Source organism: Apium graveolens, chromosome 2, assembly GCF_009905375.1.
Source record: "Apium graveolens cultivar Ventura chromosome 2, ASM990537v1, whole genome shotgun sequence".
NCBI classification, from domain to species: domain Eukaryota; kingdom Viridiplantae; phylum Streptophyta; class Magnoliopsida; order Apiales; family Apiaceae; genus Apium; species Apium graveolens.
This window is the reverse complement of record NC_133648.1, coordinates 289603321-289626950: the sequence shown is the minus strand read 5'-3', so window position 1 is coordinate 289626950 and position 23630 is coordinate 289603321. Positions and strand designations below refer to the sequence as shown.

Below are 23630 nucleotides of genomic sequence, written 5' to 3'. Positions count from 1 at the left end.
TCATAACTTATAAGTTATAATTATTTTTTTAAAATTATAATTTAATACATTACTATAAAATTAAAATGACGAAATCTAAAAAAAGAATATTTAAATATTTATTTGAAACTTAAGTAATCTATAATCTATACTAAACTATAATAACCCGAATAATGTATAATTTAGTTCAACCTACCTTTTGGTTATTCATTCTCACCACCGTCGGATTTTCTTGATCAAATGATTAGAACCGTTAAATCTAGGTATTTAAATAATACAATACTCAAGATTTGAGGTTCGAATCTCTCGAACAAAAAATATTTATATTAGTATTTATAAAGATACGAATAAGTTTTCTGGTTCGAATCCTCTCAATAACAAATTTTATTCAAATATTATATAATTGTTACTTTATATTTAATTATTTATATTAATTTTTTGTTTTATTATAGTAAATACATAAATATTAATGGGAACTCGTGCATCACACGGGTGTAAATTAGTATATTATAATAGACGAGACATTAAAATTTTTGATTTAAGGATTTTCGATTTTCAATCCTTTATTAAAAATAATATTATTATTAATAAATTATCAGTTAAAACGTTTAGTACCTTGTAAGAATAAGTGTCATATTATTGATGAGTAAATTAACACAAAATTTTAAATTAATTTCAACAAAAAATCATAATAGAAAATAGGCAAATTTTTAATATATAAAATTAATTAATTTTAGGGAGAAAAGGAAGGAAATAACAAACAAAGTGAAAACAGAGGAAAGAAATGGTAAAGAAGGTCAGATTGATAAAATGGGCTGAAAAAGAGATTGTACCGTTGAACGTACTTTCTGATTTTCATCATATATGTTAAAAAAATGATCATTGCACCGAATCAGCAAAACAGGCCACCCAAATTCAAAACAAGCATTTAGCCATAAATGATAGAAATAAGATGATGCCAAACATGAACTATACTCGTGAGTAGTGACCATTCGTTTCATTTCATTACTACATATTATGCAGCTGTAGTTTGCATACAATACAATACACATCTGTTTTCCTTTTTCCCTTATACCAAACTCATGGACCACGAAGGAGACGCACCACCACCCTTTTGGTTCCAACCTCCGGCAACTAGTATATTACGTCAACAACGCCGTCGGTCATCTTCTCCAACCTTAAATCCGGGGGCTATGATTATACTGGTTCCAATACTTGCATTATTAGTTATTGCTTTCATACTCATTCCTCTGGTTGCCAATGCTTCTCAATTCTTTATAACTCCTAATTCACTTAAAAAAGGCTGGGATTCTCTCAATATCATACTTGTTTTGTTTGCTATTCTTTGCGGTGTTTTTCTAAGACAAAACAACGAGGACTCTTTAGTCTCCAATGCCGCGGAAACGCTTAATAATCGTGTACTTGAAATTGATTCCGCTTCTTCAAGTCAAGGGTTCGAGGATGATTATAGTGATCCAAAATTGTATAATAATTCTCCTGTGAGTGTACCGGGAACTGGCGCTGGTAAGCTAATGCGGAGTAGCAGCTCCCATCCAGATCGAAGGCAGGAAATACCCGGTATCGGTTTTATGATGATTTTGACCTTAAAATTTACCATAGCTCGCTGGGGGAATATTCACGGAGTAGTGCGGTGGAGAGAGATGATTGTCATCCCTGTTGATACTTTTGTATCTCGCTCTCCACCACCGGCAATTACATTAGCTGCTCCACCTACGAGTTCTGAATCGAAGCCAGAACCAAAAGAAGATCTGCCACCGCAACAACCAAAAGAAGCTCTGCTGCTACCATGGCCGGTTAATTTGAAGCGAAGAAGATCAGTTAAGAGATCCGGGAAGAAGGAGAATAACAAAATGCGAACCGAGAGTCATATTAATCTGGATAAAATTGATAATAGTAAATTGCCGTCCTCTTCACTACAGCCAGAAGCAGCTCCTCCGCCACCACCTCCAGAAGCAACAGAACGGCATCAGCAGAAGAGTGAAATGCTAGAAAGGAAAAAGAGCGGAGCAACAAAGGAAATAGCAACAGCAATAACATCATTATATAACCGTACAAAGAAGAAGAAGCACAAGGTCAGAAACATTTACAGTAACGCAACTACCTCTTTCCCACCTGCAAACTCGTCAAAACCGCCGCCACCACCACCGCCTTCACCACCATCAGTTTTTCACAACATGTTTAAAAAAGGAAATAAAAGCAAAACAATTCATTCAGTGTCTCAACCGGTTCAGTCTCCTTCCACTCAGCCTCTGCCACCAAACTCTATCTTCAACATCTTCAAAAACGCTAGTAAAACTAAGCTATTTAATTCCACCTCCCTTCCGCCGCCGCCGCCACCACCACCTCCGCCACTACCACAGTCATCAATTCTCAAACATTTATTCAAACCAGCAACCACAAGTAAGCATTTCTCCTCAACTTCACCATCACCGCCGCCTCTGCCTCCACAATCACGTCGTGGAAAACCACCATTGCTGACAAAGACGAGCAGTTACTATGAAAATCTAGGGTCTCAATCGTCATTGATGCCTATTCCTCCACCGCCTCCACCACCATTTAAAATGCGCCAGGTGAAATTTGAAGCACGCGGTGATTTTGTGAGGATCAAAAGTGGTCAAGGCTCAAGGTCTAGAAGATGTTGAACTAGCATCAAGGAGGGAGTCACCTAAGGCAGTGGATGGAGGAGCAAATGCAGGCAGCTCACTTTTTTGTCCGAGTCCGGATGTTAATACCAAGGCCGATAACTTCATTGCAAGATTGAGAGATGAATGGAGATTGGTGAAAATAGATTCTATTAGGGCAAGGCAATAGTTATGTCTCAAAGTCCACCAACATATTCAACTTCTGTTTGTTTCCCATACCTTTAAGCTGCCTAACAAAGTCTAAAATGAGCAAGAACTCTGGATACAACTAATTCTTATACTTACGTACAATTCAGAGGTACATATTGAGCCCGGTAATATTTGTGTGCTTCGTCGAAGCCTCATTTTTATTAACCTAAAGGATTCTGCACATATTGCACTCTTCAGTCTTGGACGATCAGCATGAACCATTTAAAAGATTATGACAACCTGATCACTTGTTTCAGGTGCTTGAAAACAAAAACAAACTGATGTAAATATTATTGCTCAACATATCTACACTCGCCGACTATATAAATTGCTCAACATATTTACATTAACCGATCATACCACAACGCCAGTTGGAATGTAATATCCAACAACCCGATGACAATATATTAACATGGTAATTTTTAAAAGAATTCTGTTATCAACTACCATCTATAAATGATATTTAAGTAAATTTATTATACTGAGCAAGTGAACTCACAGATCACAAGGTGAATAATATTTATCCTTTGTAACAGGGTTTATAATCGGATGACTTCTTTCACCAATGGCTTATTTTATTAAGCATTCTACTATCTGCATATCATGTTAGCAAAAGCTGCCAAGACCCGTCCTGAATTCTGAGAAAAGAAACTTGTAATTGTAATAATGATCAAGCAATAGAGGTAAGAACAAAGGACTAAGGAGCTGTTTATTTCACTTCGTTTCATACTCACAAATTAGCTGTCGGAATCTCTATAATTTTAACTTGATATTCGCAGACCACTTAAAGATATCAGAATGAACTTTATCTCCTCCGATGTCTTCTCCCGTCGCCCCAGCTGCTACTCGTATAATATCTTCTATCAATGTAAAATTCACCATTATATCAACAATACATGAGCACCACTTTGGGTTCCCCTGCCTTCCAGAAGATTGGCCGGTGGGGCATGTACATAACTCCCTTGTGTAAGTACGGATGCCTGATAGATTGAACCGGGTTTTTCCAGGTTAGCACACATGTAACCTGCGCTCAAAACTGGAACGGTTTCATCGCCATCAACAGAACAAACTCCACCATGTAAACAATTTTCTTCATTTTTACCCTTAGCAGATCTATCAATTTCAAATGGAATGTAGCACTCAGCAGCAAAGCTAATGTAATATCGGTAATAATAATAATAATAATAATAATAATAATAATAATAATAATAATAATAATAATAAGTTTGGGATTAGATTTTGCATATATGATTAGATATATTTGTTAAAGAGAAAAGAAAAAAAATGATTTTGCTTAATCATTAAAATTATAATTATAATAATGATAGGATATTTAACTTTAAAACTATATAAAGGAATATATGTGGTGATGTCCAGACAAACACAGGGGAGCTAAAAAAACCCTAAAAAGCGGCTACTTGGGAGAAGAAAAAAAAACCCTAAAAAGCGGTTTTGGGCAAGAGAACAGGGGAATTAGAGCCGCATGGCTTGATAATCAAGTGAAATAACTTACTTTCGGTACTATATCAACACAAGAACATATAACTAATATTAATATTTTATTCATTATCATTGTTTGATACTATACTTGGGCACTTAGTTTTCATTATATTATATCATCAATTATAATTTGTAGTGATAGCCCTAGTAGGCTATGATTTTTTTCACCCATCCCGGTTTATGCCTCGTAGTCAAAAGACTTGTTTTGTATCATCCAATTCAAATGATGTGTTAAGTTTTAAAGTTATTATATTATATACATACAGGAAATCAGGTATTTTGAGTCAATTACAAGGCATGTTTCAAACTCGTAATCATATTAGAGTCGCCAGAATTTTATGTAATATGTTTGTTATAATATTAGTATAGATATTTTACTAGTTTTTTGATTAATATTTTTAAAGTTATATAAGTTGGATTTTATGTCTAAAATCAAATGTGTTTTGTAATTTAGCATGAGTTGGTGGTTTTGATTGTTAACATGATTTTACCAAGCATGTTTTTTTGATATTTAATATTTAATTACACATTTTAATGATTTTACAGATTTATAGGCATTTGTACAGGAACTTTGATTTCATAATAGTAATTATATATTTATATATTTTATGTTCTTCCTATTGATTACTGTTTTATTTTAATTGTTATATGCATCTGTTAGTTTGACAGAGAATGTATATGCACATTTTTGGCTCTTGTATCATGTCTATCGGTGAGTAATTAAGTTGTCCACATGTTTATAGTGTTATTTAATTAGGTAGATATGAATCATGCACCTGGATTTAATAGTATAAAAATAATGTGTTTTAATAATAAATTATAAATTTATTGTTATATTTTAATAGTATAAAAAGAATGTGTTTTAATAATAAATTATAAAATTTGTTGTTAGACCGAGAGGACGCAAATTAGTGAATCAGCTGCGGATGTAATTAGTATTTTTATTTGATGTATTCGAGATACGGATTATATCCCTTTTTATTCAGTGTTATTCTTATTATGATAAATATGTTCGTCCCTCTGTTCGCTCCGTTATTATTCGCCTCAAACATTTTCACTTCTTAAAATTATTTTAAAATCTGTTTTGAAATATCTAAAAATCTACTTCATCTGTGGTTTTCAAAATTACAAATCTCAAATAATCTTTTTAAAATATTTGAATATATCTTTCTGTTGGGTACTACAGTCATGTCATTGCGGCACAAGTGATATGACACTTCCGTGACAGTGTGATTGGTCATGGCGTATCCTTCTGTTAGCTCTTGGGAGGAGTTTTTGCGTATATGATATGTTTGTTCATTATTGAAAGTGTTTAGATAATTTATGGTATATTTAACATGAGATAATTTGATTTTGATAACGATGTATATTGAGTCTATCATAGATATAAATTGGGTTTGGTCACTTATAGGGAAGAAAATAAATCATGATTACGTAGTTAATATTGCTTTAATTACACATGATTTGAGCTACAAGGCCCAATTAGAAGATGTATGACATTCAGACCAAAAAGGTTAACACATTGATCAGGCCTGATGAACCAGATCAGGCCTGATGGAACAAAGAAGACTCAAAACCCTGAATATTAATTAATTTCATAATTAATTAATAAGGGAGAAAAATAGCTATTAAGATAAGTCCTAGTGGGGATATAAATATTTATAGATTGGCCTCGAAAGAACCTCATGGGATAAAGAATCAGCTTTCTACTTCCTAGGACTCCAAAGTTCATTCTAATTCAGAGACTTGACCACCAAGTCTTCTATACCAAGTCCAATTCAAGGACTCCCAACATCTATATAAGGGGCATCACCCCACAAATCAGAACTACATTTTTTGACTTGATCCTTGGCAATCAGCAAGGTACGTAGGCATCTTGTTAAGGCAGATTGAGTCACGAAACACAAGAGCAGTCAAATCGAGCCTCGAAGCTCACGTTTCTTAGTAATAAATACAACAATTATATACCTTAATTTTCAATCCTCAACATTTGGCGCCGTCTGTGGGACGGCACAACAACAACCATGGCGAGAACACGGAGAACAATTAGAGCTCTTGAGGAAGGAACACCATCGGGGACAACCCAAGTGCTTTCGTCAACCATGGAGGTATCTCCTTATTCAACTTATGAAGTCACCCAAGAAGAAGCCCAGATAGGGGTAACTGAACCTCAGCCACAAGGGACGATTCCCTCGGTTGTTCAAGGTACGAATCCCCAAGTTCAACAACTACATGCACCTGTGAATTCTCGACCCATCGGGTACGAGTATTCAACTGTTGTGACTACTAACCCCCCTTATGGCATGCCCCTTTACCCTGAGGTTGGAGGAAGTGGACATGCTGGACGGAGTGAAGCACGAGGGCGATCACCCCCTACATACGAGGTTTGGCTCCTATCCCTGAGGATCAGGAATTTTTTGGTCCTTACATTGAGAGAGACTCTGAATGTTCGGATGATGAAGTAGCCCCAAGAAGGAGACGTGCTGGTAAAGAGCCGATGGCTGATGGTAGCCAACCTCCTAGAAGCACCCAAGGGACGAATCCCCAAGAAGTGCTGGAAAGGATCCGGGCTCACGAGGCTGAGATTCAAAAGGCTGAGGCGCGACTTGGAGGCGCACCAGACCACTAGACCCCCATTACCCCCTAGGGGGAGAAATCCTCCTCCTATCATAGACCTGGATGGTCCAATACAGAGAAGGGCTGTTATCCCAAGGGCTGATCCAAGCAATCTTCTTCCCCTTGGAGATCCTGATGATCCTACTCCGCCCTTCACTGAAGAAATAATGAATGCCCATATCCTAAGGAAGTTCAAGATGCCAACTATCAAAGCTTATAATGGCACGGGAGATCCCGCTAATCATGTTAGGACATTCTCTAATGCACTGCTGTTGCAGCCCGTGAATGATGCTATTAAGTGTCGGGCCTTTCCTCAAACTCTGTCGGGTATGGCTCAAAGGTGGTATAGTCGTTTGCCCCCAAACTCTATTGGGTCGTTCAGAGAATTAAGTTAGGCTTTTATTAAGCAATTCATCAGCGGGAGAGTGCATGAGAAAAGTTCAGCATCTCTTATGATAATTGTGCAGGGAACAAAGGAATCCTTGAGAGACTACCTGAATCGTTTCAAAAAGGAGGCTTTAAAAGTCCCGGACCTTGATGATAAGGTAGCCATGATAGCACTGCAACGAGAAACTAGGGATGAGTTCTTCAAGATGTCCTTGGCCAAGCGCCCCCCTGAAAGCATGTGCAGCTCCAAGATAGGGCCGGGAAGTACATCAAGGTGGAAGAGAGCATGAGGAAGACCGTAGTAAGTAGTGAGCCCACTGGAGGCAAGAAGCGGAAAACTAACCTGGAATATATCGCTAAGGACAAGTATCCTAGAACCGAGCAAAATCTTGATTCAACCCCCAAGAAGGGAGGACCTGGGCAAAAGTTCACTGAATACGCTAAGCTGAATGCTCCTAGAAGCCAGATCTTGATGAAAATCGAGAAAGATCGAGATATTCGTTGGTCTAAGCCCTTGAAGACTGATCCTGCCAAGCTAGATAAGAGCAAGTATTGTAGATTTCACAAGGATGTTGATCATGACACCGATGAGTGTAGGTAACTGAAAGATGAAATTGAGTTCCTTATTAGAAAAGGGAGGTTGAACAAGTACACTGGAGATGGAGGGGATATGAATAACAATGGAAGGAAGAACTTTGAAGATCGTAGGAGGGACCAAGACGATCAGGGGCGGAATCCTCAGCCTAGGGGACCGGTGATAAATATAATCTTCGGAGGACTACGACCCCGAGGGCCTGTGATAAACACAATTTTTGGAGGACCAACTGCTGCTGGGTTATCCAAGAACTCCAGGAAAGCGTATGCCCGAGAAGTTATGCATATTGTTGGGGAAGCCCCGAAGAGGGCCAGGACAGGAGTAACAATGTCTTTTGATGATTCTGATCTGGAGGGTGTGAAATTTCTCCATGACGACCCGTTGATTATAACCCCGATAATAGGGAACAACCCAGTGAGAAGGGTACTTGTGGATAATGGTGCTTCAGTAGATATCTTGCTCCATGATACCTTTTTGAGGATAGGATATAACGACTCCCAATTAACCCCAACCGATATGCCGATATATGGATTTGCGGGAGTGGAGTGCCCCGTAGAAGGGATAATCAAGTTGACAACAACCATTGGACATGAACCAAGTCAAGCAACTCAGATGTTGGACTTCGTGGTGGTGAAGGCTAGTTCGACTTACAACGCTATTATGGGAAGAACAGGGATACACGCCTTCAAGGCAGTCCCTTCTTCCTACCATTCAGTTATGAAGTTTCCCACCCGGGATGGGATCGGAGAAGAGAGAGGAGATCAAAAAATGGCTAGAAGTTGTTATGTGGCCTCTTTGAGGGCAGATGGAGTTGGGGGGCAGGTTCTCCCTATTGAAGATCTGGATATCCGAGAGAATGATGAGAAAAGAGGAAAGCCAGCAGAAGACTTGGTTTCAATTCCTTTAGCCCCCGAAGATCCTGAGAAGGTAACTTTTATTGGAGCCACACTCGAGGAGCCCCTTAGAGGGAAGTTGGTGAAATTTTTGCAAGAAAATAGTGACGTATTTGCATGGTCGGCGGCTGATATGCCAGGCATAGACCCCAAACTGATTAATCACAAGCTGAATGTGGACCCAAATCGGAAGACAGTGAAGCAAAAGAAAAGAAGTTTTGCTCCAGAGAGGCATGAAGCTATAAAACATGAAGTGGAGAAGCTCTTAGAGGCTGGTTTCATTGAGGAGATTCAATTTCCGGAGTGGTTAGTAAACCCTGTAATGGTGAAGAAGGCCAATGGAAAATGGAGGATATGTGTGGACTTCACTGATTTGAATGATGCATGTCCTAAGGACTGTTTCCCGTTACCAAGGATTGATACTTTAATAGATGCCACTGCTGGGCATGAGATGCTGAGCTTCATGGATGGATTTAGTGGATACAATCTGATCAAGATGCACAAGGATGACATTCCAAAGGTATCATTCATTACTGACTTTGGTGTCTATTATTATCTTGTTATGGCATTTGGTCTCAAGAATGCAGGAGCCACCTATCAGAGGTTGGTAAATAAAATTTTTAAGGATCTTATTAGCAAGAATATGGAAGTCTATGTTGATGATATGTTAGTCAAGAGTCTGGTAAAGACTGATCATATAACCCATTTGAGGGAAGCTTTCGAGGTCCTGAGGTACCACAAGATGATGTTAAATCCTACGAAGTGTGCTTTCAGAGTAGGATCTGGAAAATTTTTGGGGTTGATGGTCTCCAAGAGAGGGATCGAGGCCAATCCCGATAAAATAAAAGCAATCCTGGACGTGGAACCACCAAAAACTGTCAAAGATGTTCAGAAACTCACAGGAAGGGTTGCTATGCTGGGACGATTCATCTCCAAGTCAGGGGATAAGTGCTTGTCGTTCTTCAAGTCCTTAAAGAAGGTCAAAGATTTTGAATGGAGTGAGGAAAACCAGAAGGCATTTGAGGAATTAAAGAAATATATGGCTCAGGCCCCGTTGTTGGCCAAGCCAACTTTGAATGAAGTTTCATACTTATACTTGGTCGTTTCAGAGAGTGCCTTGAGCGCTGTGTTGGTTAAGGAGGAACTGAAAATCCAGAAACCCGTATACTATGTCAGCAAAATTCTGCATGGTGCTGAGTTGAATTATTCAACTATTGAGAAATTTGCTCTAGCCTTGGTAATGGCTTCAAGAAAGTTGCGTCCTTACTTCCAGGCTCACAAGATTGAGGTGTTAACAAATCAACCCCTGAAAAATATCATTCATAGTCCCAAGTCTAGTGGAAGGCTGATTAAGTGGGCAATAGAATTGGGAGAATTCGACATCAAGTATAAGCCAAGAACGACGATAAAAACCCAGACATTGGCTGACTTCATGGTGGAATGTACCATTCCCAACCAAGAAGTCGGGGGCAGGAAGATACCATACCTCAAGACAAGGAAGTTGATAAGGGGGACAAAGAAAAGGATGATAAGGAGAAAGAATATTGGGTTCTCTATTTTGATGGAGTATCAAAAACAAATTCAAGTGGAGCAGGTTTGGTTTTACAAAGCCTTGATGGGTTCTTAATTGAGTATGCCATGAAGTTAGACTTCCCAACCACAAATAATGAGGCAGAATATGAAGCTCTGATAGCTGGTCTTGGCTTAGCAGGGACACTTAGAGTCAAGAACTTAGAAGTCTGTGGAGACTCGAAGCTGGTCATATCCCAGGTGTAGGGGGAGTTTGAGGCAAGGGATGATACGATGGCTAAATATGTTCGTCTAGTAAGGGATGTGATGACCCAATTCAATGAATGACATGTTGAGCACATCTCAAGGGAGGAAAATGCTAAGGCAGATGCATTATTAAAGTTTGCTTCATCTGAGATAGAGGAAAGTTCAGGAAGTGTGTACTTTCGCGTTCTGAAGATACGGAGCATTGATATTAAGCTTGTTGCTCCTATAGGTCTGGGGACGTTATGGATAGATCCCATTAAGACTCATATTCAAACCGGATGGTTGCCAAATGATGCTACGGAAGCACGGAAGTTGGCCGTTCGAGCACTAAGATACTCTTTGATAGATGGGATTTTGTATAAAAGATCTTTTGTGGTTCCTTACTTAAGGTGTCTCAGATCTGATGAGGCACGCTTGGTTCTTGAAGAAGTACATGAAGGTATTTGTGGGCAACACTTGGGGGGCAGGGCCTTAGCTCATAAGATAACCCGTTTAGGCTTCTATTGGCCAGAAATGACGGCTGATGCCAAAGAATATATGAAAAGGTGTGACCGCTGTCAGAAGCATGCAGCTGTCGTTAGACAACCCCCCGAGATGTCGACCTCTATCAACTCACCTATCCCCTTTGCTATATGGGGAATGGATATACTTGGGCCTTTCCCCATGGCCACGACACAAAGGAAGTTCCTGATTGTAGCCATTGATTATTTTACTAAGTGGATTGAAGCCAAACCCTTGGCCAAAATCACAACTAAGCAGGTTGCACAATTCCTGTGGAAAAATATCATGTGCCGGTATGGAATTCCCCGCATCCTAGTCACTGACAATGGGACACAATTAAACAATGAAAAATTCAAGAAGTATTGTAAGGAGAAGTCGAGGAATAACTGGGTGGATGAAATACTCCCTATACTATGGGCCTATAGGACTAACTGTAGAGTCACGACTGGAGCAACTCCCTTCATGTTAGCATATGGGGCAGAAGCAGTTGTTCCTGTAGAGATATCACATTCCTCCCCCAGGATTCAAGCTTTCAATGCTGAGGAAAATGAGGAAGGGCAAAGGTTAGCCCTGGATCTAATTGATGAAGTGCGAGATGAGGTACATGCGAAGATAGTGGAATATCAGAAAAGGCTTCGTTCTACTACAACCTAAGAGTTAAAGAAAGGTTTTTTAAACAGGGTGACTTAGTCTTGAGGAAGGTAGAAGCTTCTGGTGTAGGGCAGAAGGGGAAACTTGCCCCAAATTGGGAAGGGTCATACAAGGTCAAGAGTGTTCAAGGTAGAGGAATCTACAAACTGGAGACTATGGATGGTTTTGAAGTTCCGAGAACTTGGCATGCACAAAACCTGAAGGTTTACTATGTGTGAAGCAATTGAACATGATTCTCACTTGTCAAGGTGAAAAGTAGGTTGAAAAGCACCTTGAAGCTTTGCTTGCTTAGGATTTACATGTTTTAGCTTTATTTTGAGGTTTATTAAGACTTGTGTAAGGGATGAATCCCAATAATTTATGAAGTTCAGAAAGTTTTCGAAATATATTTGAATCTCTATGGCAAGGCAAGTAAACTAAGTGCATGAAATGCAAGCATAAAATTAGATAAATAGAAATGGATCAAATAAATATTACAAAAGTTTGATAAATAAAGTCTCGAAAATAAGATAAAGTAAATAAGCCACGCAGGGCTGGAAAAGCTCTAAGGAGCTGAGGTGCCCTCGGCATCCATATCGTCATCCCCTCCGCTCTCGCTAGAAGTCTCTGTCGTCTCGGAGGAGGAGGAAGAGCTGTCATCCTCAGCAGGCCTGGAAGACGACTCGGGAGGAGGAAGAAGCGGGTCCTGAGGGATGCGATCCAAGACAACTACTCGGGTACGAAACCTCTGCAGCAAAGCCTCGTCATCAGGGCAGACATAGTCCGCCGGGTTAATACGGGGACTGCTGATATGGAGGGTGGGGTCCTATCCATATAAAGATTTCATTATTTCCTACCAATATCAGTAGATTTTAAGTTCTTACCAAATTTGGTAGGAAATATCTCTAAAATGATTAATTTTAAAATAAAGTTTAATTGATTTAAAAAGGTGAGAGCTGATGACATGGATGGTGGGGTCATTTTGGTATCATTTTTCGATCAAAACCTACCAATATTGGTAGGAATTGATGTTCCTACCAATATTGGTAGGTTTTGGTGCTTGCGTGTTCAAGATCTGGGCCCCATCAGGAGCAATTCCTACCAGATTTCGACCTGGTAGGAAATAATGGAGCAATTCCTACCAGATTTCCTTGGTAGGAAAATCTTGGTAGGAAACGGCCATTTTTCTTGTAGTGTCTTATGTATAGTTAATAAATATATATTATATATTTACTTTAATTATAATGTTGTTAATAAAGTTATGATATGCTCAATCGTATCATGTTAATAAAGATGATTAACATCGAATTTAATTACTGCATGCGGGTCTTTGTTTGTTTTCATTTATTTTGTTAAAATTATTACATTATATTTTTACCTTCAAAGTCTTATGTATAGTTAATAAATATATATTATATATTTACTTTAATTATAATGTTGTTAATAAAGTTATGATATTTGTGTGAGTAGATTTTAATTTAATATAACATTAAGTTTATTGTATTTCAAATCATATTTTTACGAGCTAAATGTACGAGCTTAAGTATTTTGTTAAACTTAATATGTTCAATTCTGGCTCATCACTATACTTCTGAGAATATGTATTTATTTGTAAGAAATATAAGTATAATTATTTAAGAAAAATATTAATTTCTACCAAGTTGGTTTGGTTAACATGTTTGCATAAATTTGGTACTGGTAATATTATCCGTGTGAAATACTCAATTTGATACTGGTATAACTTCAAAAGAAAAAAATATATATTTGACTGTAGTTCTATGTAACTTGCTACTTGTTCTATAATTTAGATCATATAATATTCTATATGTATATTTATTTTGAGTTGTTAAAATTAAGACGAAAAGCTTCAAGTGATATTACGCGAACTGATTTCTAGGATGATTCTCATAACTAGAGGTTTTAATAAAACTTTATAGTATAATAAATTTCTATTTTTTTTAGTACAGGAGATTATTAGTTAATAATGGAGTACATGAATTTTAGAACTTGTCATCTGGTCAGTTGTAATATTAGTTACTAGTGCATAAGTTTGGCAGTCTTAATGTATGCTGGTGTATTGCTCTGTTTTCCTGTCATGGTCATAAAAAAAACTGTATTTAAATATCAGTGTTTAAATATCAGTGAAGAAATCTATATGGTTTATTATAAAAAAAATGTTTCAAGCTTTAATCTCAGTCTATAGCGTTCTATTTTATGAAATCTGCCAATAATTTTTTTTTTATATTTAATTCTTATTTTTAATTTGTCAGATGAAAATTATTTTAGAATCTCCCACAACATGTTGAATAGCTGCACCAAACCCGACAGTAGGTGCCATAAAATAATTTTAAAAAAAAAAAAATAATATGTTACATTTTAAGTATAGATTTGACATGTATTGAGTTAATTATGTTTCTTTTATTTTTGGTTCACTTTTGATTACTTCTGGTTGTGGTAATTAATAATTTTGGTAATTATTTATTTGAAAATTTATTTGATTGATTTATAGAAATAGAAGTGATTATTTGTTTATTTCAAAAGTTCTACGTTTTTTATTTTCCTGGTTGAGTGTGGTTATTTAGAAAGGTCTAGTCTAGCTACTTTGGTTATGTCATTTGTATATAAAAGAAAAACAAATTGAGTACTAGCCTATAACGCAGTCCCATCATCATATAGTTACTATCCATTAATTTTTTAAGTTACACTAAAATTATTGGAGTTGAACTCGGGATAATTCCTTTTATTTATTTATGTTAAAAAAAATATAGGTATGCCTAATACCAGCGCAATAATTATGAAATTCGTTTGTAGATTTAGCTAAGTGCTATTAATAGTATGTTTGATCTGGAATATTTTGAAAATTTTACTTTAATAAATATATTAGGTATTCATTAATTATTATCTATATATTTAAGTTGTATGCATTTGTTGTCGGTATATATTCCTTAAGTCACTCTCAACTCATTTTTTTTAATATTGTTATAATGAACGTAGTCAGTGATCTTATTTCTTACAAAAAAAGAGGTGTACATATAATATATATTTAAATTGATTAAAAGAGTTTATAATATATTTTATTTTCATCACAAGTGATGCCAGGTGGTGGTACTTTCCCATTAGAGGAAGATTACAAGTATTAATTTTTTTTATTATACTAGTACTAGCCAGTATCCTGGCAATAAAGATTTGGAATACCTTAATAGGGTACGTTAGAGAATTATATGCAAGATGACACAGTTTAAGGTGATATTGATCAGAGGATTTTGCTTAGGCATGTATTCATGTTTGGAAGAGTAGTATATATTTAACTATAGAATATTAATTTAGTTCAAGATATATTTCAATGAGTAAAGTTCTATGGAGTCCACCTTTTAATTCGAGTCCTCGGAGTCCATCTAAATTTTGTAAATAAAATATCATTTAAAACGTGTTATCTTGCAAAACATGTTCTACTTCAATTAAATCATGCAAATCTTTTATATTTACAAGTACAATATGTATGTTCTGCAACATGAACATTTATGTTCTGCAAACGAAGCATATTTTATAGAATAATATATTTCGCAACATTCTACTTGTAAAATCTATGTAATCTGCAAGATTTTCAATAAAATTGTGATATTTGTAGAATATCATTCAAAAAATAATACGTTTTGCAACAATTTAAGCTATATTTTACTTGCAGAATATATATGAACTCCAAGGACTCCAATAAAATAGGGGACTTCATAGAACCTACCCATAGTTCGATATATATTAAAGAGGAAGTTCGTTGTAGGTTAGCAATATTATTGTGTGTATAAATGTGTTTCACGTGTCAATTTCGTGAAGTTACTAATATTTTTCATTTAGCATAATTCAGTTTTGTCAGGAGCGAGCCGAAGTAATTTTTTCCTCCAGAATAGTGAATTTTGACTATGAGATATAGTATCACTTGAGTTTGTTAAAGTTTTGAAAAAATGATTTATTTAGACTACTTAAATATTAGAAGATTGTATCAATCATAATTATCTTGTTCATTCGGTTAAGGTACGAATATGTAATTTCATTTGATTCCGCGGACGGAATTCTTTTTAGGGGTATATATGTAATATCCGTAATTTTAGATAATAATAATAATAAGTTTGGGATTAGATTTTGCATATGTGATTAGATATATTTGTTAAAGAGAAAAGAAAAAAAAATGATTTTGCTTAATCATTAAAATTATAATTATAATAATGATAGGATATTTAACTTTAAAACTATATAAAGAAATATATGCGGTGATGTCGGACAAACACAGGGGAGCTAAAAAAACCCTAGAAAGCTGCTACTTGGGCAGGTACTACAAATATAACTAATATTAATATTTTATTCATTATCATTGTTTGATACGGTACTTGGGCATATAGTTTTCATTATATTATATCATCAATTACAATTTGTAGTGATAGCACTAGTAGGTTTTGATTTTTTTTGCCCATCCCTGTTTATGCCTCGTAGTCAAAAGACTTGTTTTGTATCATCCAATTCAAATCATGTGTTAAGTTTTAATGTTATTATATTATATACATACAGGAAATCAGGTATTTTGAGTGAATTGCAAGACATGTTTCAAAGTCGTAGTCATATTAAAGTCAGCTAGAATTTTATGTAATATGTTTGTTATAATATTAGTATAGATATTTTACTAGTCTTTTGATTAATATATTTAAAGTTATATAAGTTGGATTTTATGTCTAAAATCAAATGTGTTTTCTAATTTAGCATGAGTTGGTGGTTTTGATCATTAACATGATTTTACCAAGCATATTTTTTTGATATTTAATATTTAATTACATATTTTAATGATTTTACAAATTCATAGGCATTTGTACAAGAACTTTGATTTTATAATAGTTATTATATATTTACATATTTTATGTTCATCCTATTTATTACTGTTTTATTTTAATTGTTATATGCATCTGTTAGTTTGATAGAGAATGTATATGCACATTTTTGGCTTTTGTGTCATGTTTATCCGTGAGTAATTAAGTTGTCCACATATTTATAATGTTATTTAATTAGGTAGATATGAATCATGCACCTGGATTTAATAGTATAAAAAGAATGTGTTTTAATAATAAATTATAAATTTGTTGTTAGATCGAAAGGACGCAAATTAGTGAATCAGTTGCGGATGTAATTAGTATTTTTATTTGATGTATTCGAGGTCCGGATTCTATCCCTTTTTATTCAGTGTTACTCTTATTATGATAAATATGTTCGTCCCTCTGTTCGCTCCGTTATTATTTGCCTCAGATATTTTCACTTCTTAAAATTATTTTAAAATATGTTTTGAAATATCTAAAAATCTACTTCATCTGTGGTTTTCAAAATTAAAAATCTCAAATAATCTTTTTAAAATATTTAAATATATCTTTCCGTTCTTTTTCAAAATTATATGTGTCAGATTTGTTTCAAATATTAAAGTATCCGTTTAGTTTTGTTTTGAAATGTTTAAATACTTGTCTAATTTCCGTTTCAAAATATTTACATACTTGTTTCTGTGATTTTAGAAATTATTTATGTTACAAATCTGTTTAGAACATTTGATATATCTGTATCAGGTAATTTTAAATTTTGTGAAACTATTTTATTTGGACCCTTAGAGATATAGGGTATGCCGGGTTAACCAGCTGTAGGGGTACTACAATCATGTCATTGCGGCACCAGTGACATGACACTTCCGTGACAATGTGATTGGTCACGGCGTATCCTTCTGATAGCTCTTGGGAGGAGCTTTTGCGCATTTGATATTTGTTCAGGATACGTGGGTGCACCCCAGGGTTTGATTTGTGATTTGATTTATGGTGACGTTGTATATGTCGTACACGTTATTCATTCTGTCGGACGCATTAGGTACCCTATGATTGTGTATGTGTATTTGTTCTAATCTCGGTATGAAATATCCTAACCCTTTATTGTTTCATCCATACATATTTTTAAAATTATTATTTTATTATAAACTGTGAAATATTCATTCCATATTTTCTATTTTATAAACTGTAATCCAAATCCGTATTGGGCATTTGGTTCATGCCGTTTTTTTTCCTGACAGGTCCCTAAAGGGATCAAGGACTGTGTGATGAAGAGATACCCTATATTTTGTTGATTAGATCTATATACTTCCAACGTTATTTAAATTTAAATATTTATTAGAGATTATACTAGTACTCTGTTTGGTTTATGAAATTTAAGTAATACCTCCTTCTATTTTAATAAGTGGGTGTCACAGCTAGGCTTGTAAATATACGCTCTTTCAGTTGAAATTCCAACTGCATATATAGAAAAAATCTCCACCTCAGGCTGTAATGAACAGTAAAAAAAGTCACGCATGTATCTTTAGTGGAGACAGCGCTTAAGAAGTTTGAATAATTGAATTTAAGCATATTAGAAACCTCTGTTGCTCAAATGGGATAATTATGCATGGCTTGAAAATTATGCTGCTATAGTACTCAAGATTCGCATAGTAAACCAAATAAAACACCAATAGAGAGACCTTTAGGAAACCTAAAAAATAAGAAAGAAAAAACATGGAATGAATCACAAGATATTGCTTGTCACATATATAGGTCTTAAAACAATAAATACACACATATATATAATAGTTCAACTCCCGAACCCATCAAATTTATAAAGAAAAGAGATGATATAGTCGACAATATGTTACTAATGATAAATCAATATTCACTTACTTTGTTTCTAGGGGATTTGACCAATATTTGTAATTTTCATATTTTATGTCGTCCAAATTGTCTGCAATTCCGTATGAAAAGTGAGACCCTCCACGCTTCATCATCTTTGGGGCAACGCAATGTAGCATATCCAAAATTGAATCAGCTGTATAAAACTTTATATTCAGTAACTGCTTTGACACCCCCAATGCCCATATCACAGTACTCGGTTCATACATCACGGCATGTGTTTGCAAGGTTATTGCCTTTCACTGTATATTATCATGTAACATATATAATCTGTGTTACCCAATGCCAGGCCCTGAGGTTTGTAGACATCCTGATTATTTTCTTATTTTGTTAAATGACATCCTGATGAGATGTTGCAATGTACTGCTTCTAATTCGACAAAAGGAGTGAAAAAAGTTGACATTTATCTACTACGCTTAGCCTAGCGAATATCCCTCATTCTCTATCACCAAGGTCAGGGGTTCAAGACTCAGTGAGGCATATCACTGTATATTATCATTTAACATATATAATCTGTGTTACCAATATCTGGGTTCAAGATCAAGTGAAAACTAGAGGTACACAGTATGCATTTAACTCATATAACTATGAGGCTTGGCCCAGCGATCCTTCATCCCCTATGACCAAAGGTCAAGGGTTCAAGAATCAAGACTCAGTGGAGGCAATTTTGAGCATGAGCATTTCAGTTTTTTTGTAATTGACTCCCTGAAAAAGAACATTGTCATCGAGATTCAAGAAGATTTAAAGGTTCGTAGTAACATGCAATAGTCATGACATGACACTTTAACTGATAAATAATAGATTATTTAGTACTAGTTAATTAGGAGGTATGCAAGACAAGTGCTTATACCTATATTGCTCAAGTACACGGGATCCTAACTCTATGTAATACACTGACTTCCCGATGCGCGCATCTTACTTAGATAATACAAATTATTCATAAGCATTACATAAAGAATACCGAAGATACAAACATAAATTCATTAGGTATTTTTTTCCATAAATAGCAGCTTCGATAATCCAAGATAATGGATTTCACTAGTCCTAGTTACAAGGGGTAGAAACCACACATAATATAAAAAATAAGAGTTTCAATATCAAAATCCTCTTTCATGTAAAGAGACTTGATTAACAAGGAAGATTTCTTCAAAAAGACTATTCTCCCACTTTTTTTTAATCTCCTAATCAAATTTACTGTAAAACTGACATCCAGGCAAGCTAAGTAAGCAGTCATTATATTTTGTTGATTAAAATTGTGTATGGTGTAAAATTGGCCAATGAAGCGGCTCACAGAAGGTTAAATATTACCCTGAATTCCATCCTCTGAATTTTTTATGAGGATTCAAGTGCCAAATCCTTCTTTTGGTAAAAATGGTATAAAATTAGCCACTGAAGCGGCTCCCAGATGGTTCATTATACATTAACTTATGTGCACCACATTTGTAGACTTCCTCTGGTGACTAATCAAGATCTCCCCAGATGGTGTCCCCTCCTTTTGGTAACATAGACATTGTTGAATCCCACGTTCGAGTCATCCTCACTCATTACATGTTGTAGAGTTTAAAAATCCATGCGACCTGAAAAGTTCAAGAATGAATTGATGTTTATTTTTTAGTACAGAACTCCATTCTTTTTTGTTAAATTTTATTTAGGAAAGGTTGTGTAGTTTCATTATAAATAGTAATTACTTCTTGTAACTCATGGAAATTTTCATATAAAAAATCTATTGTTTTGTGTTAGTATATTGAAAATTGTTCGAGGAATATGTCAAAAAACCCTCATCTGCATCAGTTAATACTTAATGTATTTGATAAAAGTAAAAAAAAACAAGCATTTTGGTTGAAGGCGGTAAAACAAACCACGCTGATCCAATACAAATATAATTATCATACTTTTTATATGGAAAAGCATGATCTTATCTGAACTTAGAAACGGTTTACATATTCTTTTTGACAGTAATAAAACTGAAATAGGGAAAAAAAACAAAGTAGTACCATAGATCATCCTTATATAGACTCTACTTTCAATGACTAAGAACATTCCAAGAGACTCTTAATTTACTCATAAAAATAATATAAATTATTAGTTCTTAATAATTTAGTGGACATTCATTTTCAATAATATTTTATATCTACTCCTTCAAATTTATTTTATTAAATGTAACTTAAACTTATTAAAATACAAAAAAAAGTAGAGAGAGAGTATAACTTATTAATTTATAATAAAAATATGATGAAGAGAGAGAGTGAGAGAGGGTATATCTTACTAGTTTATTATAAAAATATGATTTGGAACAAGGAGTAATTAAATTATTTTTATATATTATACATTAATAATTAGATTTGAAAGTAATTATAATTTTGGTCAATTTAATTATATTAAGGATATTTATTAGGAAGAGATTATTTTATTAGAATAATAGAAGGATTTGTTTTTTTCAATTAGTAGATATTTATAACGATTTGGTTTTAGAAAATTACTTGTCACCCAAGTAATTAATTATCTCTGTAAACTTTGTAACCTTCCCATATTGGAATAGAGTTTGATTAATATGAATTGAATCTGCGAATTTATGTGATTCTATGCATAATTAGCCCTTATCCCCCTTACTTAATTCTTCCCTAACCCTTATCCTATATCAAAATACTAATTATAAGTTAAGTTGAACCCCTTAAGATTGAGAAGAGAGAACATACTCTTAAGTTTTTAAAAAGTCTCCAAGAGAACTCTAATTAAAGTATTCCTCTTTATTTTTTAACATGAAAGCTCATATGAAGAGGCTCTTGGATTTGTTCTATATTAATTTCTTTTCAGTCATCTAGATCAAGATAGAAACCTCTAATTTCAATCTCTAAAGCAAAATATCTACTTTCTATGTTGGGAACTTCACAGGTAAACAAATGACACATAATTAAAATTATACATTTACTAGTTATGTCACAGTTCAAACTAAACCTACTGATATATATTAACACTATCAACTGCATACTGTATCAGATAACAAATGCCAAACATATTTATAGGAAGAAAAACCTGGCTAAATCTATATCCCTTGCTTCTGACGAGAATAATTCGGGGACTGCTTTTGGTACTCCCAAAAAGGGTCCACTGATATTTATGACTGGCACACCCATTTGACCCACCTCCAGCACCAACTGGAGCAGGTGCTTCAACACATTTCATAAAATTCAGGAAGTATAGTACACCCATAGAATGCGGAGTTACGACAACCTTATTCCCACCCTTTGTAGCTACCATGAGTTCGATGTTACTTTTTATACTGCTTAAGGTCTGGTCACGTACCTACTTAAATAGAACATTCCTGATGCAAGAATAAGAAGTTATTTCCACAATTGCCAAGGTCAATTTGGAAATGATCCATAAGAAAGCTATGTAAGGATTAATAATCTGCAAATATGTTGTAAGCAATTGTCATGTCAGTTCAATCGCATTTAAGAGGATCAAATATTCCCAAAATTTAAACTAAAGGAATGTACTTTAAGATCAAGTAACTAGAGATACAATTAACTTGATTATCATTAACACAAGTGTTATGGATAAAAAACTAAGATTATTACCTGCTGTATTTAATACTAAGATTCGGGAGCTTAAGGCCTTTAATGGCTGCTCTCGTGTTTCGTGACTCAATCTGCCTTTACGAGATGCCTACGTATCTCTGTGAATTAGAGAATCAAGCCAAAAAACGTAGTTCTGATTGGTGGGGGTGAGACCCCTTATATAGATGTTGGGAGTCCTTGAATTGGACTTGGTATAGAAGACTTGGTGGGCAAGTTTCATAATTAGAATGGACTTTGGAGTCCTAGATAGTAGAAAACTGATTCCTTATCCTTTTAGGTCCCCTTGAGGCTAATCTCCAAGGATTTATATCCTTATCGGGACTCTTTTCAACATCTGATTTGTCCCTTATTAATTAATTAGGAAATTAATTAATAATCAGGGCTTTTGGGCCTTTTTTATTCCATCAGGCCTGATCTGGTCCATCAGGCTTAACCTTTCTGGTCTGAGTATCATATATCTTTTTATTGGGCCTAGCAGCCCACAGTTTGTACAATTAATGCAGTATTTAATTATACAAGCATAATTTATTTATCCCTATCATTTGCCCCCCAACTTTTGGGAAACATTGATTAGGTTTCGCAGAAGTTAAGTCTATTCGTTCCCTTACAGGGTTTCGTTTTTCCGTAAAGTGTGGAGCGACCTACACATTTACAATGAATTTTTCCTTTTATTCAGGAATTATCTTAATTTTCAGGAATTTTTTCCTTATTTCCGGGATTTTTTCCTTATTTTCTGGATTTTTCCCTAATTTTCTGGGATTTTCCCTAATTTTCTGGGATTTTTCCCTAATTTTCTGGGATTTTCCCCTAATTTTCTGGGATTTTCCCTAATTTTCTGGGATTTTTCCCTAATTTTCTGGGATTTTTCCCTAATTTTCTGGGATTTTCCCTAATTTTCTGGGATTTTTCCCTAATTTTCTTGGATTTTCCCTATTTTTCAGATTTCCAGCCCTTTTTCGACCAGGATCCTAGTCGAAATTTCGACCTGGATCCTAGTCGAAAATAGGGGTCAGCCTTGCCATCCTGGTCGAAAGAATTCGACTAGGATCCACAACCTGGAACTCGACCAGGATCCTAGTCGAAAATTCGACATGGATCTAGGACCTGGATTTCGACCAGGATCCTAGTCGAAAATTCGACCTGGATCTAGGTCGAAAATTCCACCTTTTTTTAGCTTCTTGCCATGAGCCTATCGACTAGGATTTCGACTAGGATTCTAGTCGATATTTCGACCTGAATCCTGTTCGAAAATACTTTGATATTCTTGCTTCCTGGTCGAAGGATTTCGACTAGGATTCACGACCTGGAATTCGACGAGGATCCTAGTCGAACTTCGACCTGAGTTTTTAATCCCCTTTTTTTTTTTTTTGAAAGATGTTTGGTTTATTCGACCTCATTCCTGGTCGAAGTTTCGACCTCACTTCAGTCCCGTTATTCCAGCTTCTTGCCATGAGCCTATCGACTAGGATTTCGACTAGGATTCTAGTCGATATTTCGACCTGAATCCTGTTCGAAAATTCTTTGATTTTCTTGCTTCCTGGTCGAAGGATTTCGACTAGGATTCACGACCTGGAATTCGACCTGGATTCTGG

At 35.2% G+C, this 23630-nt stretch overlaps 2 pseudogenes; one reads left to right on the top strand and one right to left on the bottom strand.

The window, feature by feature from the left end:
* The first annotated feature begins 1023 nt into the window (after positions 1-1023).
* On the top strand, positions 1024-3221 carry LOC141701859 (uncharacterized; annotated as a pseudogene).
* A 111-nt stretch (positions 3222-3332) lies between these two features.
* On the bottom strand, positions 3333-21718 carry LOC141701851 (phospholipid:diacylglycerol acyltransferase 1-like; annotated as a pseudogene).
* Between the last annotated feature and the right edge of the window lie 1912 nt (positions 21719-23630).